The sequence below is a fragment of the Mesoplodon bidens genome (assembly GCF_964165515.1).
Source record: "Mesoplodon bidens genome assembly, chromosome: Y".
NCBI classification, from domain to species: domain Eukaryota; kingdom Metazoa; phylum Chordata; class Mammalia; order Artiodactyla; family Ziphiidae; genus Mesoplodon; species Mesoplodon bidens.
In genome coordinates, this window is record NC_138180.1 from 18712413 (window position 1) to 18731123 (window position 18711).

The 18711-nt window shown below is 41.5% G+C and overlaps 2 pseudogenes across 2 annotated transcripts in view; one reads left to right on the forward strand and one right to left on the reverse strand.

Moving 5' to 3' along the window:
- Window positions 1-3729, forward strand: part of LOC308609643 (ubiquitin-like modifier-activating enzyme 1) — a 54416-nt pseudogene extending 50687 nt beyond the window's left edge. The window contains exon 22 of the transcript in view: window positions 3625-3729. The product of the transcript in view is annotated as a ubiquitin-like modifier-activating enzyme 1 (transcript). The remainder of the gene's footprint in view (window positions 1-3624) is intronic.
- A 3921-nt stretch (window positions 3730-7650) lies between these two features.
- Window positions 7651-18711, reverse strand: part of LOC308609735 (putative helicase senataxin) — a 70022-nt pseudogene continuing 58961 nt past the window's right edge. Inside the window, exons 21-25 of the transcript in view lie at window positions 18562-18654; window positions 16711-16875; window positions 13160-13258; window positions 12467-12554; window positions 7651-8461 (exon numbers count right to left, since the gene is read on the reverse strand). The product of the transcript in view is annotated as a putative helicase senataxin (transcript). The remainder of the gene's footprint in view (window positions 8462-12466; window positions 12555-13159; window positions 13259-16710; window positions 16876-18561; window positions 18655-18711) is intronic.

Consider the following 18711-nt stretch of genomic DNA (forward strand, 5'->3'; position numbering starts at 1 on the left):
CCAAAATATAGCAGAGGGAGGAACACTCCCAAACACATTTTAGGAGGCCAACATCACCGTGATACCAAAACCAGACAAGGATGTCACAAAGAAAGAAAACTACAGGCCAATGTCACTGATGAACATAGATGCAAAAATCCTCCACAAAATACTAGCAAAGAGAATGCAACAGCACATTAAAAGGATTCATTTAACCATTGATAAACAATGACATAGTTAATGACTATGCCTTGCATATTTTAGGTAAATATTAATACAGTGAACAAGGGAGTGCAAATATCTCAGTAAAGTAACTAATTTCATTTCCTTCAAATATGTATATTCAGAAATGGAATTGCTAGGTTATATGGTGGTACTGTTTTTACTATTTTGAGGAACATCCGAATTATTTTCCATAGTGGTTGTACTAAGTTACATTCCCACCAACAGTCTGTAAGTGTTCTCTTTTTTTCTACATGCTTGACTACACTTTTATGTCTTGTCTTTTTCATAATGACCACTATAAAATGTGTGAGTCAATATCTTTTTGTGGTTTTATGTAGCATTTCTCTTACTAGTACAGAACTTGAGCAAATTTTCATGTGTCTGTTGGTCATTCATAGGTCTCCTATGAGAGGAATATATCTGCTAAAGTGTTCAGCCCACTTTTTAATTAGATTATTCAGCTTTTGTTTTAATTGTGTCCTTTTATGTTTGGACATTAGTCCCTTAGCTGTCATGTAGTTAGCAAATCTTTTCTCCCATTCCATAGAATTCCTATGCTTCCTGTTCCATTGCCTCTTTACTCTGTTCAAATATATGCACACACACACACATATATACACGTATACAGAAAAAAAAATATAAGCCCCACCTAACCATAACATTGTGGACAGTTCCCAGCTACCGGGATCTATTTACATCTGGCGCTGAAACTCTGCCCCAGAGAGGTGGGTGTAACTCCGACATCGCTAGGACCACAGGATGTGTCTCTAGACCCCTAACTACCTTAGATTGCTAGGTAAGGAGTACTCCAATCAAGGCACTTATGTTACTAAGAATGGAACCCACAAAGTCTGGCTCCTGTGACCAAGGGGTTTACTGGTGGGATAAGGGGATTATGATGCAAAGGGCGGGGCTCCAATCAGTCCCCATCTGGCATGCAGTCCTCCTGGCTTGCTTCCTGGGGAAGGGAGCATCTGACCGTGCTGCTGTCTGGAGCTCTGATGTCACAGCCTCAAGCCCAGAAACATCCACGTCTGGGTGCTCTGGAGTGCCTTCCTGTCCTGTGTCCCTACGTGACAAAGGTCTGAGCACTGCCTGGGAAAACTTTTCTACGTGGGTACCAGAGGAATGTGACAGGAAAAGCAGTAACAACCCCAAAGTCCATCAGAGTAGAACGGGCTAACTGGGGTGTGTTCCTAAAATGGAATACTACCCTCCACCTAAAAAGAGTGGATAACGGCTAGTCATCTCAGAAATATAAGGATGAGGGGGAGAAAAGTCAGCTCCAGAATACCCATTGTATATAACACATAAACTTCAAAATTAAGTAAATATAATTTGGGGGTGTGCAGTGAAACTTTATACAAACTACAGAATTCAGAATTCGGGTTACAACTAGATGGAAGGGGGTGGTGGGGCGGAGTGTCTGGAAGAAACATGGAGTGACCTTTCCAGGTGTCAGCAGTGCCGTTACTTACGATGGGGTGGGGGGTACACGAGTGCTTATTTTATTATGTCTTTCCTTTTACATCACTCTTATATACACTCTGATGTGTATGATTTATTTCACAAAAGTTTTAAGAGCCAGGTCTGTGCCAATCAGTGGTCTGAGAATCACTGTGGACATACACCATTCCCAGGTCACATATTTGTTTTTTAACTTGCTTGGGATGCCAACCTTAATTCCCGCAGGAAGATAAAAACTTCCCTTAGTGGCTGCTTTCTAACTTTGTAAAGACTGAAAATTAAACCTGAGATGATGTAGTAAATTAAAATGATAGTGATGTTTTTAGAACAAATTGTATGTGTTAAAGTGTGTTTGATGGCTCGTTTTTAACATTGAAGAGAATTTGGCATATTCATCTCAGATTAGTTTTGTTATTTCAATTAGAAACCTACTAAATAACTCAGTTTAGGATTAAATGGAAAATTTAAGAACATTGTATTAAATGATATTTATTTGTTTTATTATTTTTTTATGTGAGGAAAAGAAACCTCAGGTTTTCTGGTTTCTTTTTTTATATTTTGAATTTTATTTTACTTTTTTATACAGCAGGTTCTTATTAGTTATCCATTTTATACATATTAGTGTACGTATGTAAATGGTATTTTTAAAAGAACTAGAGATTCACCGTGTTTATGAGTTTATTAGATTCACTAGATCAGGTTAAATACTAGAAGAGGTGGCAATTAAAGGGCTTAAAAAGAAAATTAGGGAACAGTTCTCAGAGCTTTCTGAGATGCTCTTCCTGGGTTAGAATCCTCAAATTCGGCTCAAATAAAATTTTCCAATTTTTTCTTAAAAAAAGTTTAATTTAAAAAAATAAAAGATTTAATTTATAAATGCACTTAAAAAAACAGTGATGCCCTTATGCCTTTTTATGGCAGTAGACTATTAAAAAAAGATCAGAATTAACTATTTCAGATACTTGCAATGACCAGGGTGGGTATTTGGTAAAGGAAGCAGCAGCAATGTTTTGTAGTTTTCTGGAGGAACAGGAAAAGAGGCCCGTGTGAGCGGGGACTGTGGGAAAATCTTCATAGAAAACCCATCCCTCTGACCAGAGGAACCCAAATAAGATGTCCCTGTGACCTGAATGGTGGCAGTGTGGTTTTTGTTTTGTGTTTTTTTAAATAATTTTTATGGGAGTATAGTTGATTTTAAATGTTGTGTTAGTTTTTGCTGTACAGCAAAACAAATCAGTTATACATACACATATATCCATTCTTTTTTAGATTCTTTTCCCATAGAGGCCGTTACAGACTAACAAGAAGCGTTCCCTGTGCTATACAGTAGGTCCTTACTAGTTACCTATTTTATACATAGTAGTGTGTACATGTCAATCCCAATCTCCCAATTTATCCCTCCCCCTTCCCTTCCCACCGGTAACCATGTTTGTTTTCTACATCTATGACTCTATTTCTGTTTTGTAAATAAGTTCATTGGTACCATTTTTTTAGATTCCACATATAAGTGACATCATATGATATTTGTCTCTGACTTACTTCACTCAGTATGACCATCTCTAGGTCCACGCATGTTGCTGCAAATGGCATTATTTTGTTCTTTTTTATGGCCGAGTAATATTCCATTGTATATATGTACCACATCTTCTTTATCCATTCCTCTGGGGATGGACATTTAGGTTGCTTGGCTATCGTAAATAGTGCTGCAATAAACATCAGGGTGCACGTATCTTTTCAAATTATGGTTTTCTCTGGATATATTCCCAGACCTCCTTCCCCAGCCCCACTCTGCAGCCCTTGGGAATCTCCTTCTGAACAAAAGCAGAGATGGCCAGATGGTTTTTGATGGTGGGCCTCACCCCACTCAGGGCCCGTGGGGGGACCATTACTGAGGAAGGCAGACGTGACCCCGATGGGCCCCAAGGCTGCTCCCCCTCCCTCCTGAACCCTTAGGAGCCAGGCCGCAAGGCTGGCCACTCGACGGAAACACCTGAGAGTGAGTTTAAGCTTAAGTTTAAAAAAGGAAAAGGCAACAAGTACTTGACCCCAGACCCATGAAATCAGGAATTCTACAGTAGGGCCCGGGAGTGGGAATTTTTCTGAAGTTCCCCCAGGTGACTCCAAAGTGCACCTCCCAGGCTGAAAACTACTAACAATTTGATTTGCAGCAATACTCCTTAGACCAAAGGCAACAGTGTCCACCAGCACGGCTGGGCCCAAGCTCTAACAAAGAGAGCACAAAGGCAGCTCCTGTGGTTCCGAGCACCTTCCAACTGCAGACACCATTTACGCCATTTGACTTGGCAAATGCCTTCTGTACAGCAGGACAGGGTGACGATAACTCAGGTCCTTTCAGAGTCATGGAGGGATCCCCTGTGTACAGAACCAGCCTTCACGGTGCTGCAGAACATTGGGAATTCTATTTAAGCTGAAGCTAAATTTTAGTTTCCTCCCTGAATTATTTATTCCTCAAAAAATAAATGGTGAACCCCAGGAGATGGTGGTGACAGAGCGTGTTGGTCAGGAGGGACTTTAAAAATCACTGCTCCAGCTGCTGCAGTAACAAATTCCACAAATAAAATGGCCATCGCAGAGCGCTCACCTCCCATCAGGTCACTTGGCAAGCTGATCTCGCCCCAGAACACGTATGTCACTTTACGCTTGTGGGTGGTTGGTGCCTCCATCCGGAATGAGTGGGAGGCACAGCGAAGCTGATGGTGCCCATGTCCTGGCGGAGCACAGCACATCTGACTGCACCCCCTGAAGCCACTGCTTTTATAAAACGAGTTGTACTTTTGTAACCAGCAGTGGTGACCCCCAACTTGGCCATCTATTCCCTGCGCCCCCATTGGCGCCCCGGGAGCTCCTTTCGTGGATCACTGTTCATCCATCCCTCCTCTCTCACCCGCTCCCCAATCTTAGCCTGGAGGTGAGCATGCGTTTCTGGACCAAACGTCAACGTGTAACTGACACCACAACTAGCCACAGTGCACCCTGCAACCTTACGGGTAAGATTCCAAGAACAGCTGAGAAGCAAGGAGAGCTGGGGTTGTGGACTGGATGAGAAACCTGAATAAAACAAATCCCCACCAGATAATTGTGGCATAAAATAAATCTAATGGCAGACTAAATGGAGTATCTGGGAAGTACCTTGAACCTTCATTCAAAAACACATAACTCCTAAACCACGTCAGTTTTCTTGTTTCCACTTTTAATTCTGCCATTTTCCCTTAATGTTCAGGTTTTAACAAAGACAACAGGGCTATTGCTTGCCAAATCCCAGCTAGGAATTCAGAGCATAGAACAAATCAAAACTACAGGGCTTCCCTGGTGGCGCAGTGGTTGAGAGTCTGCCTGCCGATGCAGGGGACGCGGGTTCATGCCCCGGTCTGGGGGGATCCCACATGCCGCGGGGCGGCTGGGCCCATGGGCCATGGCCGCTAAGCCTGCGCATCCGGAGCCTGTGCTCCGCAACGGGAGAGGCCACAGCAGTGAGAGGCCCGCATACAAAAAAAAAAAAAAAAAAAAAAAAACTACAGCAAAAAAATTATCAATCTGTACAACTAACTTTAGAAAATAGTTTAGTACAATTTTGTTGTAAAACTCATTTACAGGAGGTTAATCACATGTACTTATCAAATTTCCTCCTGATAATACATGAAAACAAAAACTCAATAAACTATGCATAGTAAATCCAAAGCAAATTATATACAAAGAAGCAAAACAAATTTTTAAGTACAATATATGCATGTTCAAAGAACTAAGACTGAAAGAAGGCCACTTTCTTTAACGCCAGGGCAAGGACGAAACTAACAGCTGCATTTTTCACCTGCAGTAAGGTTAACCACCAATCAACAACACTGCTATGACAGCCACATCAGGAAAGGCCACACTGTACATATGAAATGCTTCATGCAAATACATACAACAACAGGAACCAACAATCGATTCCAATGCAATGTCAGGTATGACTGTTTCCTGCTGGGAGAGGCTGTCAGGACACAGGCTTGCTCATTACCAGAGATGATGCACTAATTCTCACGTTGCCAGACCAGGTGGAAGGTGGACCAAAAGTGAACACAACGTGTGAGAACAGGCACCAAACTTAACTGGAAATAACATCGTTTGGGTGGGGCAGCAAAGTACGTACGGTGGGGAGCACTTACTTCACGTGTTGTGTGAGCGGAGTGGGAGAAGTTCCTGACCCCAGCTCTTTCCAGCATGCCTCTTCTCTAAGCTTACAGGTTTTAGATTCTCTACATTGCCACTACAAGTGTCTGCTAAATGAAGCATTTTACCAAGATAGCAGGAAAGTAAACTTAAAGAAACAATGAGCTTTCTTGCCAAAGGCCAGGCAGGAAGCTTACGAAGCCCGTACCCAGAGTGGGGCTCAGCCCGCCTCTGTCAACAGGGAGCAGGGATTAACTGTGGGGACAGAGCACGTGCTCCCCGAGTGACAGGAGTGTTCAATCCCATCAGCAGAAGTCTGGAAACCAGAGGGAGGGACAAGGGTAACAAAGAAGTAGCATGCTTAAACCTTTGGCAACCAAATATTTTTTTGAAAGCTCTTAATAACCTGCTTCAGTAGAGTTCCTGATGAACACAAAGCCCTTTTTGCTTAAAAAGCAGATGACTGAAAAAGTTTCAAATGGTGCACATTCGTCTTCAGGAATGCATGCTTTCTCCCCCAAATTAACTAGGGCTGCAAAGCATTCACTACAAACCGCTAGTTCAAACAATGGTCAACTGTTACTAACACAGATTCTCAGTCTGTGATACCTCAACATCAGTGTGTGTGCGCTTGGAAAACTGGACTTTGACATTAGGCAGCCCTGCCCTCCATCAAGTCTCTCAAATCGCCACCCACCGTGGCCACTACCTTTCACAGAAGCACAACCCCTCTAACCAGATCTTCCACAACAGCGGTGTATTTGCGTCACTTACGATGGTTTCCAAAGATCACAGGCAATCTGTGAACTCTCTCCCTGTTCTCAACTCCCAAGAATTTGCACTCCTCTCCCATCCTTCGCTTTTTAGAGGATGTTTCTCTCCTGCCTAAAATATTGTATCTGGTCTGCCCTAACTGGTTCTCAAGCTGCCTGGTGACCAGTATCCCTTGGGAAGATGTTAAACATCCAGATTTTCATGAGTTGGATTCTCTTGGTGATCCCCAGGCTTCCACAAGCCATCCCAGCACTGCTCCAATACTTGGCAACCACTGGATTTGTAACCCACCAGTTGCAGGAAATTCACAATATGCTGGGGGGATCTGAATGACATTTCAAGAATTATTCTTTCATTTCACATTCTTCTATCTCACGAAGAATGAGAATTTTAGCTAGAGAACTACGTGCTGACTACAATGGGCAGACAAACTCATCACAGAAATGTAACATCCTGTGCCAAGGTGCCTCGTCTAAAAAGGTGCAGGAGTGGAACTTCACCTAACAGAGCTCTGCTTCCCAGTGTCTTGCCCAGGACACTCCAGTTGGTTTAACAGGACTCTGACCCAACGCATTGACTCACTTCTCTCAGGCCACCTGGGCTGTTAAAAACGTGTGTTTGCTACAACAATCTCTGAAAGGAACTGCCCTGCTCCCATCTATTTTTTTTAAATATAAGGTTGGTTCCGTTGAAAATGATTAACATTTTAAGCAGGGGAAAGAAAAGCTGTCTACCAGATTAAATTTTAAGAGGATTCTGTTATTTGCTATACAAATATACATTCCAACTTTTACAGCATCCTCTTAAAATCCTCCAGTCTGACCTTTCCTACAGAAGAACAAGAGATCAACATTTTAAGTCTTCGACTTCGAGGACATTATTACTGATACACAAATGCCTTCTGAAAGCTTTTGCAACTGAGAAAATGTACTGAAGATGACCAAGAGGCCCATGTGTTAGGATACATTTTCTGTTTTCCAACAGCACACAAACTCCTTTAAGGAAAAAAAAATAATCTTATCTGGACAGTCCTACTAGCTGGTCATCTGAAATGTGCAGTAATGCTTGTGGCTGACAGTCTCATTTGGCTCCACTACAAAAGCTTCCTCTTCTTCAAGCTACTGTCCTCCTCCTCCAGTCCCCTCTCGTCCCAGCCTGAGTTCCTCTTTGTGTGGTGGCTCAGAGAGCCACGCCTCTCCTGATCCCCCTTGGTGAAGGCCCTGGTCTCCCTCCTGTGGCTGAGTGCCTCCCCTTCCTGGGCACATCTTCTCTCACTCGTGGAAGTATTGGTACTAGCAGCTGGAGGATCACACTGCATATGAGGTCTGTGGTTGTTCACAGCAGCTCCCTTGGCGGGGGCCTGCTGCCTGATACTGGTCAGATCTTGGTGACTTCCGGGGGAGCCTGGCTCTCCAGAGGGAGGCGTTGCTCCAGGATACCGGGGGCTCGAGGGCTGCAGCTCACAGAGGCACTTCCCTTCGGCTTCACAGCCCAAGCCCATCCTCCTAAGCAGTCGTGGGTCCCGAAGCCAGTCCTGAAGGGGTGGCCTTTCAGGGTCCTTTGCAGTAACAGTGACAGTGGCTTCTTTGGACTCAGAGGGTGAGGGGTACAGGGAAGAAGCAAGAGACATCTTGGCAAATTCACTGTCTAGCTTGTTGCTGGGCACTCTGCCCTGGGGTCTGGACACCTCTGGGGTGATAGCAGGAGGGTGAGTCAGACTTCTCTGCAGTACGGGCCTGCGTTTCAGAATCTTCATTGCATCGTGTCTATAGTTTTTGTTGCAAGTCTTAATAATGGCACCACGCTTCTGCGCATCCTGAATCAGGTGGTTCCAATGCTGGTTTTCCTTGAAACAAAGAGAAGGAAGAAAATTACATCCCAAAGAAACACTCATATGCTTGGGAAGCAGAGGTTCCAGCTTTCACTTCTGAACAAATAGTAAGTATACTTTCGTGAACAGATTCTCAAGAGTCCATTACTTTTCAGACAAGGCTGAAAGGAAAAATAAGGTCGAATACAAAACTATAAAGCCATGCTGCTAGAACAGAACACTGGGAACCACCTCTAAGAAAGTACTTCCATCATTTTACCACTGATACTCAGGCCACGTGGTGAATTAGCTGTCATGCAAATCTGTACCAACTGCTGGTAGCCTCATGTAGCTCTTTAATCTTCAATTAAATAAAATTAAAAATTCATTTCCTCAGTTGCAGCAGCCACATTTCAAGTGCTCAGCAGACACATGTGACTAGGGTTAGTATCCTGGACAACACAGACACAGAAGGGCTCCGTCATCCCACAAAGTTCCCTTTGACACTGCTGACCCTAGAGTCTTGCCTGTCTCCGGCCAAGGCTAATATTCTGGAAGAGGAAGGCTTGGTTTCAGAAAGCTCTAACTCTTGAGTGCATGCTGACTGTTCTAGAAAGAGGACCACAGCTTGCATCAAATTCCCAAAGGCTTCCCAAACTCCCAAGGGCTAAACCATCTTAATCTGCTGAGATAACTATTCCAAAGATGTTGTCTCACTTGTGTCTCTTTTCTAGAAGAGCTTAAATTATGAAAATCACATCTAAACGGAAAAACAAAACAAAAACCCAACTCACGCATCTCTCCTCTCTTCCTTTTAGAGTTTCCTCAGCAATAAATTGCTTCTTTACAACCATCAGAACTTGGGCCTCTTTAGACAGAAGAAAGAGAGAGTATCAGGGAGGAAAAAAAGACAGAGACTGAAGGAAAGAGAAGGAAAGGATAGCTCCCCTCATGGGGGCTCCTGCACTATTCATGAAGGTGGGTAAGGGTATAGCAGTGAAGCTGCATACATAGTACTGACCTGCTGTGTGACCTTGGTCAAATCACTTGACCTCTCTGAGCCTGTTTCCTCACTGTAAGGTATGAATAGTATTTTATTTAAATGACTCTAAAATGTGCGTTGAAATAAACTAAAATAAATAAAATGCACTTTATTTTCACATTTTATCATTTCTGACTTTAGGGTGCCTCTAGGCCAGACAGCAGTTTCCATGTATGTAATCCTGGAGGAATTCATGGCTGGGCGACTACAACCGCTTGACTTTTAGTCAACAAACCACTTCTAAAAAGAATGAGTCCTGGCTCTTGCCTGAAAAATCTTTCCACAGACATCCTCTGATAAGACAAGAAAGTACCAGCACTACAACTTGGAGAATGGAGATCAGAAGTTGGAAAAAACCCCGGGACCACAGTGGGGCCCTCTTATGACACGCCTCTGACTGCACAGGGAATGGTTCGAGCGTCAGCAAGGGTACATGGGATGGTGAATGGGGACGACCAGAGTGTTAGTCTGAGAGTGAGATGCTTTCAGGGGTATCTTAGTCTACCTATTTCGCTGTTTTTCCTAGGTATGAACAAGAGTGGTATGACACTGGGTTGGCCAAAAAGTTCATTCAGATGCTACAGAAAAAAAAACAAATGAACCTTCTGGCCAACCCAATAAAAATCTGTCTAAAGTCTAAAAGAGTTCTTTCGGTCAGTATAAGACAAAAATTCTAAGTGAAAATAAAGTGTCACAGTTCAATAGTGGAGCATAAAATAATGACGCACATTATATAACTATTGGCTTCTTGGATTTGATAAACTATGGTGGCAATGCAGACCTCACAGGGCCTTTTAAAGTAAGTCACGTAAATCAAGTGCACGGTACGGTGACCGCATGCATCAGGAAGGTGCATGTAAGCAGTACCAGGCTCAGATCTCCCTGACTCAGGAGAGCTCTTGAGAGTCCTACCCTGTGGCTGGAAAGCAGATGTAAAGCAGATGGCCTTGCTGCTATTTCTGCCAATTCTACTGCACCTAAACTTGCTGTTTAATCCAATCCCTAGATCACAAAAACAGTTCTGAGAAGGGGCTATTAGTCTTGATTTCTCAGAGGAAACCGAGTGCCTTAATCACTGATTCTATCTCCATAAGGGAAACTGGGCTGAAAAACCAAAAAAAAAAGAAAAAAAAAAAAGAGGCTCGGGAAGGGGGAAGCCCAAGGACAAATACGCAAGTTGGATTGCGAAGTCCAAATGATAAACTGGAAGTTTTTCTACTCTGTTCTGTCGGTCTCTTTTTGTCACACTGGCTTCCCAGAGTGAAGATAATAACGTCTATACTGCAGCTAGACGTCAGTGGTCTTCAAATCTGCGTGACGGTGACTCTGGGGCTCACAGATACTTACTCGGGGGGATGTGAGCACGTTTTCTGGGAATCAATTTCCAAACCTCAGCTTCCAAACCCCAGTTCCCTATGTCCTCCTGGGGCTTTTCTGCCCTTCCACTCCATCCTTCACAACCACAAGTCTCACCTGTCCCAAATCTGACCACAGGGCACACAGCTAGGGGAGGTAAACACGCCTGGGTGTCAAATAAAGGGGGTGGTAAACAGAGGGGTGCCCATGAAGGCTCCTGCAATCAGGGCATCTAAGAGACACAACTCTATAAACATTTTACTTTTCGGGTTTGAACATTATCAAAATTCAACTGTGTGAAAAGATTAATTGTTAATATGTTACTCAACTGACAAGATATCATTTGTTAATACTCAGATCCTTATGGTCACAGGAAAAATATACTTTTTTAAAAAACTCTTCGAGGTAACTATACATTCATAGGAAGTTACCAAAACAGTCCAGAGGTTCCACACACCCTTCACACAGTTTCCCCAAATCGTTATGAAAACCAATTCTTTAAATTTTCAAATTTACATGTAAAGTTTTTGTGGCAGAAAAGCCTAATAGTCATATTAACAGAAAGACTTTTAATTATGAAAATATATAAACTACCCCCACTGAATTTTATCCTAAACAGTATAAATGGCAATTCAATTTTAAAGAGCAGAAAGAATAGCACTGCTCTCTATTCCACTGGATATATTTAAGAGTGGCATAATGGATTTATTTTTAATAGCTTTCTTTTAAAATGTCAAATATTTACGATACATTAGAAACAAAATCTTTATCAACACTTAACGATGAAACATTTTCAATATAAACTTAAAAGCGGAGGATACACAGCTTTTAAACATTCTTTCAAGGGGGTACACAAACAACAAAGGTTGAAGACCACAAATCTAGGTAAGAGCTGAATGAGAAAGACTGTATTTGGCCGCCCTCTGGTGGAACTAACCAAAACAGGGGAAAATCCTACTGAGTTGGCACCTCTCCTGAGATAAAACAATGACTCTGTTAAATACAGAAATTAGAGAAACTGAGTTATTACACCTAATGAGGCAGGCAAATACATGCTTTATCTAGCTGTGGTTCACCAAATTAAGCTGTACTATTACTATTTGTCGACTACACATGTAAACTTGCCCCTCCTTCTACAGGAGTATCTGTACGCATGGATGAGCTCTGATGCCACTCACCCCTCAAGGGAAACAGCAAGCAGTGCTGCTCTAAGTGCCAAGACAAAAATGAAGATCCAAGCACTTTCCTGCAAATTCCCCCTCTCTCTGGCATTAAGCTAGGCTAATAGCCACATTTACTGAGTGTTTACTAAGTGCTAACCAATCTTCTAGCACTTTACATATATGGGTTTACATGTCTTCTTAACAATTCTACGATATAGATACAATTTTTTTAAAGCTCATCTTGAGAGTACACTACGGATACCTGGGTCTTGGGCTAAGAAAGGGTGAGCGGTTTAGGCATTATAAAAGCTCCCAGGAAGAAGCTGCTGGAGGACAAAACAACCAGTGGGAAGAGGCTCATTATTGTTTGTAGCCTCAAAATCATTTCCACTTTGATGAAAAATAAAAACAAAACCTCAACCCGGTATCAGTCATCATGAGCAAACTCTGGAGTTCCCCAGTCCTCCAGAATGTACCTACCATCAGGGTCCTCAAATGTCCCAGGATGAAGAGGCTGTACTTGGCTCGTGTGATGGTGACATTCAATCTCTGCAAACTTGCCAGAAACCTAAGCAATAGAAGGAAAAAAAAAAGAGTTACTTCTTTCTTCAGAAAGACTCGGCATGTCAGTGTAGGTGAGACACAGGCATTTCAGACAGCTTTTCTTGGGCTCCTGCTTTAAGCTCGTGGTGCAGGACCCGACACAGAAGCAATTCCCATTAAGGACAGCAAACAAACAAGAGGCCCAGTGCTTTCCTTCAAAGTGATGCATCTGTCTGTCGATTTCCTATTTTGACTTGGATGAGATATTGGAAATTTTAATGGTATGATTTTTAAGCCTTCAAAGATCCTAAAAAGATGATAGTAGATCAATTATGACACATACCATGGAGAGGAGCATGCCCCTGCAAAATATACTGGATTCAATAATCTGTTTCACTCTTATCAAGTGAAACAACAGATTCACACTGTGACATGGGTTAATACACAAGGTACCAAGAGAAGCAGACCTAACAGTGGATCAACTTCACAACTTAAAAAAGAAACCTTCATGATATTACTCAATTTTTTATATAAGAAAATAGAGCAAATGATGGTATTCTCTAACAGTGATTAAAAAGATCTAACTCTGGATCATAAACAAGCAAAGAATCAATGATGACAGTTACCCACCCAATTGAGCCTTGCATGGCATTTGCTCTGACACATGTAACAATAATACAGTCTTTCTCACGACCCTGGAAGGCATCCACGGTATCTACTTCTGCTGGCCTATTTACGAAGAGAGAAACATATTTGCTGAAAAAAGATAATTATTAAATATACATATTTATACAGTAGTATTTCTTACTTTTGTAGTGCTATCTTTTAAAACTGGAGTAGAATTCACATAACACAGAATTCACCATTTTAAAGCACACCATTTGGTGGTGTTGAGTCCATTCACTACAGTGTGCAGTCATCACCGCTATCTAATTTCATAGCATGTCCATCACCCAGGAGAGAAGCCCTGTGCCTATCAGCCATCAGTCTCTATCTCCCCCTCCCCAGGCCCTGGCAACCACTAATCTACTGTCTGTCTCTATGGACTTTTCTACATGGGAAATTTCATATAAATGGAATCATAAAATATGGGACCTTTTGTGTTGGGCTTCCTTCACCTAGCATAATGTTTTCAAGGTTCATCCGTGTCGTAGACTGGTAGCAGTACTTCATTCCTTCCACGACTGACTATTCGCTTGTACAGATACACAATTTACTTCTTACCTATGTACCATTTTGGGACATTTGGGTTGTTTCCACTTTTTGACTATCATGAATAATGCTGCTACGAACATTCATGTACAAGCTTTTGTGTGAACCCTTTCTCAATTCTTTCAGGTATGTACCTAGGAGTGGAATTGCTGGGTCACGTGGTAATTCTATGTTCAACTTTAGGAGGAACTGCCAAACTGTTTTCTGCAGTTTCTCATCAGCAATGTGTAAGTATTCTAATTTCTCCACATCCCTTCCAAAATTGTTATTTTTTTTTTTTTTTTTTTGTAATGATAGTCATCTTGGTGGGTGTGAAATGATATCTCCTCACTGTGGTTTTGATCTGCATTTCCCTCATGACAAATGATGTGGAGCAGCTTTTCATGTGCCTGTTGGATTTCTGTTTATCTTCTTTTGAGAAATGCTCTTCACATCCGTTGCCCGCTTAAAAAGTTAGATTATCTTTTTATTAAGTTGTATGAGTTCTTTATATATGCTGGATATGACTTGTCAGATAAATATTTTGCAAGTATTTTCTCCCACTCTGTGTGTTGTCTTTTCACTCTTTTGATAGTGTGTCCTTTGAAACACGTAAGATTTTAATTTTTTTGAAGGCCGATTTACTTCTCCTTTGGTTACTGGTGCCTGGGTATCATATCTAAGAATCTGTTGCCTAATCTGAGGTCATATAAATTTACCTTTGTTTCCTTGTAAGTTTTATAGTTTTGTCTCTTAGACTCAGAGCACTCATTCATTTTGAGTTAATTACTCTATACAGTGTGAGACAGGGGTCTAAATTCATTCTTTTGCGGGTGGATATCCAGTTATTCCAGCACCATTTGTTGAAAAACTATTATTTCCCCAATGAGTAGGCTTGGCACCCTTGTTGAGTATCAACTGGCCATGAATGTATGGACTGATTTCTGGAATCTCACTTCTATTCTTTTGGTCTATATATGTCTACCCTTATGACAGTACCAGTGTTGATAGCTTTGTAGTAAATTTTGAAAGAGGGAAGTGTGAGCCCTCCAACACTGTTCTCTGTCAAGCTATTTAGGGTCTCTTGCACTTCCATGTGAATTTTAGAATAAGCTTGTCCATTTCTGTAAAAGAAGGTAGCTGGAATTTTGACAGAGGTAACAATGAATCTGTAGATCAACCTGAGGAATGGTGCCATCTTAACAATATTAAGTCTTCCGATCCATGGACATGAAATGTCTTTACATTTATCTAGTACTTTAAATTCTTTCAACAACGTTTTGGCCTTCTGTGTATGAGCTCACACTTCTTTGGTTACATTTACTCCGAAGTATTTTGTTCTTTATGATGCTAGTGTAAATGGAATTTTAAGAAATTTTCCTTTTCAGACTTCTCTAGAGTGTAAAGAAATACAACTGATTTTTGTATACTGATCTTGTACCTTACAACTCTGCTGAACTTGTTTATAAGGACCAGTAGTTTGCATAGATTTTTTTAGGTTTTTCTAGATGTAAGAGTATGCCGTTTGTTTTTTGTTGTTGTTGTTCTTAGCTTTTTACGTGTGTTTTTTTTTGTTGTTTGTTTGTTTTTGGATTTTTTGTGGCCACACAGCATGCAGGATCTTAGTTCCCTGACCAGGGATCAAACCCATGCCCCCTGCGGTGGAAGCATGGTGTCTTAACCACTGGACCACCAGGCAAGTCCCAGATTATGCCATTTGTTAAGAGACACTTTTACTTCTTCTTTTCCAATATGGATGCCATTTATTTCCTTTTCTTGCTTAATTGCTCTGCATAGAACTTCTAATACAGTGCTGCACAGAAGTAGTGCAAGTAGAGAGAGTAGAGAGTGGCATCCTTCCACATCATAGGGGGAAAGCTTTCAATCTTAGCATCAAGTATGATGTGTTAGCTGTGGGTTTTTCATAGATGCTCTTTATTAGGTTGAGGAAGTTCCCTTCTCTTCCTACTTTGTTGAGTATCTTTATCATGAAAGGTTGCTGCATTCAGTCACATGTCTTTTCCACATTTATTCAGATGATCACCATCATGTGGGGTTTCCCCCTTTAATACGGTATATCACACTGACTGATTTTCATATGTTGAACCAACCTTGCATTCCTGAGATAAATTCCACTTGACTGTGGTAAATAATCCTTTTAATATGCTGTTGAGTTCAGCTGCCATTATTTTGTTGAGAACTTCTGCATCCATATTCATAAAGGATATTGGTCCATAGTTTTCTTTTCTGGTGATGTCTCCATGGCTTTGGTATCAGGGTAATAATGGCCCCATAAAATGAGTTAGAAAGTGTTCCCTTCTATTTTTTGGAAGCATTTGCATAGGACTGGTGCTAATTCTTAATGTTGGACAGAATTCACCTGTGAAGCCTGATCCTCTGTTTTTCTCTGTTGGAAAGTGATTACTAACTCACTCTTTTTACATTTAATAGGTCTATCCAAAGTTTCTGGCTTTTGCTAGAGTCAATTTTGGTACTTTGTGTGTTTCTAGGTGCAGAAACTTTTGAGTTAATGGATTTCTAATATTTATTTTTTTTATTTTACTGTTGAGGCATAAAGGAGACAAAAACATGATCTTCACCCTATACATGAAGGCACTAAAAGGGTTAAATAATTTATTGTAAGTGAAAATGTGAATACATGATTCTCAGTAGAGTTAGAATTCAGATAACAAGTCATCCAACTAAAGGTAAAGGCCTGAAGAATTTCTCAGTCACTTCCATTGTCAAGTGTAACGGTGATGACATTTGAACTGGCAGGAGGCACTCCATCTGCAGGGGCTACACGTGTAACCACACTCCCTCCCAGCACAAGTCTATGAAGCCAGGGTCCTGGTCTCCTTGTTCTATACTACCAGGGTCTAAGACCACTCCCTAGAGTTAAGTTTCCTTTGCTTCTTTCCTTCTATCCCCTCTTTCTTTTTAATTCAACAGAAAAACTCAAAATCTCTGTAAAAATAGAGATGCCTCACCCTTTTCTATCAAACTCTTTGTCCAAATCCTTCTGAATCATCGTCTTCTGAGCCTTGTAATGGGTTATTATGCCAATGTTTCGGAAAGTAACATCCCTTCTTCTGTCTTTCATAAGTTTAATTATTTCCATTACCAGTTTTATTTCTTGAACATTTACATATGAGCTAAATAAGATGAAAACAAAAAAATACAACACATCAAAACTAATAGCAGTCCAATTGCTAAGTTAAGTTCCACTTTGTTTTCCACTACAGTAAAGGGTACATAGGTAGGTTTCATCTTTATTCAGTCAGCAGTGATTCAAAGAGGTTGTTATAATGACCATTAATATTGTACATATGAATAAATATAAAAATAACTGCCCAGTGAAACACAAAGTTGTAGGAGAGAAAAGTGGTTCGAGTTACGTGATGTTAAGGCACCAGTTTCTTCACTTATTAAAACAGGGATAGCCACAGTGAGAACGAAAGTATTCATAATAATAATGAAGATATGACTAATGAATAGCTAACATTAAGGATTGACTATCTTCCCAACACTGAGAAAAGTGCTTCAGATGTACTACCTCCCTGCATTCCCCACCACAGGTCATGCAGATCATGCACCACATGACCGAGAGGATGGCAGCCACACGGACTAAATGTGACCCGGCTCCCAGAGATGAACAAACACGGGGCCCTACAGCAGGATCACGTCCTCTGTCCTTGCTGGCCTCATCCTGCACTCCCAACTCATCTCCTGAACTACAATGTGTTCCCTCATCACCATACCAAATGCAACATGTGTGCACACTGGGGGATGCCCTGCACGCGCAACTTTATTCCCGAGGCTACCTTATCTGTCTCACTTTAAAGCCTTAAATATTCACTATTCTAATTTCAAGACTTACTATACGGACAAGCCAGTCAGCTAGCTTTCTTTTCCATACCTGAAAGCTTTATTTGGTCACCTCTCAGGCCAACTCTCTTCCCGTGACCATCCATCTCCATAATACTTATGTGGTAAACTCTCAATCCCCTGCTCCATTCCAACAGACCCCACTACAACTTCCACAGTCCCTCTGGAATAGCAACCCCACAGTCAACTGCTCCGTATTTCTAACTTCTTCACTGAGGGGCTCCTCCTTCCACCACTATTAACTAATATCTTATTCTCATGGAGGACACCACTTGCTTTGCAGCTCTCTCTTGACACAGAGGTGGAATTTCTATTTCTTCATACGTCATGATGCAGGGGTGGCATTTCTATCTGTGCTAACAAATGCAGCCTCCGGGTTCCTCCTCCTTTATTCTCTCACAAGAAGCCCCGGCTCCTCTGAGGTGCTTGCTAATTAGCAACCACTGCTCCTTTTGTGCTGTCATTCACAAACCACCTGATTCACAATCCAACATGCTGGAAGTATTGTCCACCCTCTGCCTCACACCTTGATTCAACTTTATCTGTACTTATCCGTCACAATACTTAACCCAACTGGAACCATTAATCACCACGGTGATGGCCTGGTTAATGTCTGTCTCGCCTGTTAGACCACAGCAGCCTTGCACTGGGGCCACGTCTGTTTTACTCACAGCTGGGATCTCAGCATGGATCTACTGAAGTGCTGACCGCATTTTAGGTAACATAACCCCCATTACCCAGTTAAGAAAAAAAAATCAAGACTGAAATATATAAAGACATCAGTAATTTATGATTGAAAAGGTGAAGTTATCAACCCAGCTAAAAGAAAATGATTGTGCACTGGCACTAGGCAGAGAGATTTATATGGAAAGTATTTTGAATTTAAATATGAACAGAAACAATACAAAAATTCTGGGACCATCAGTGGGGACTGAAGAAAAAGGAGAACTTACTCATTATCCCGCTTTTCTGAACCATCTTCAACATCAAACACGAGGTAGGGTTGAAATGGCCAGTCAGATGAACACCGAATGGTGTCTGTCATTCTACAAAAGAGCAGCCACCATTTAGAATGCAAGTCAAATTACAAGAGAAAATGTTTT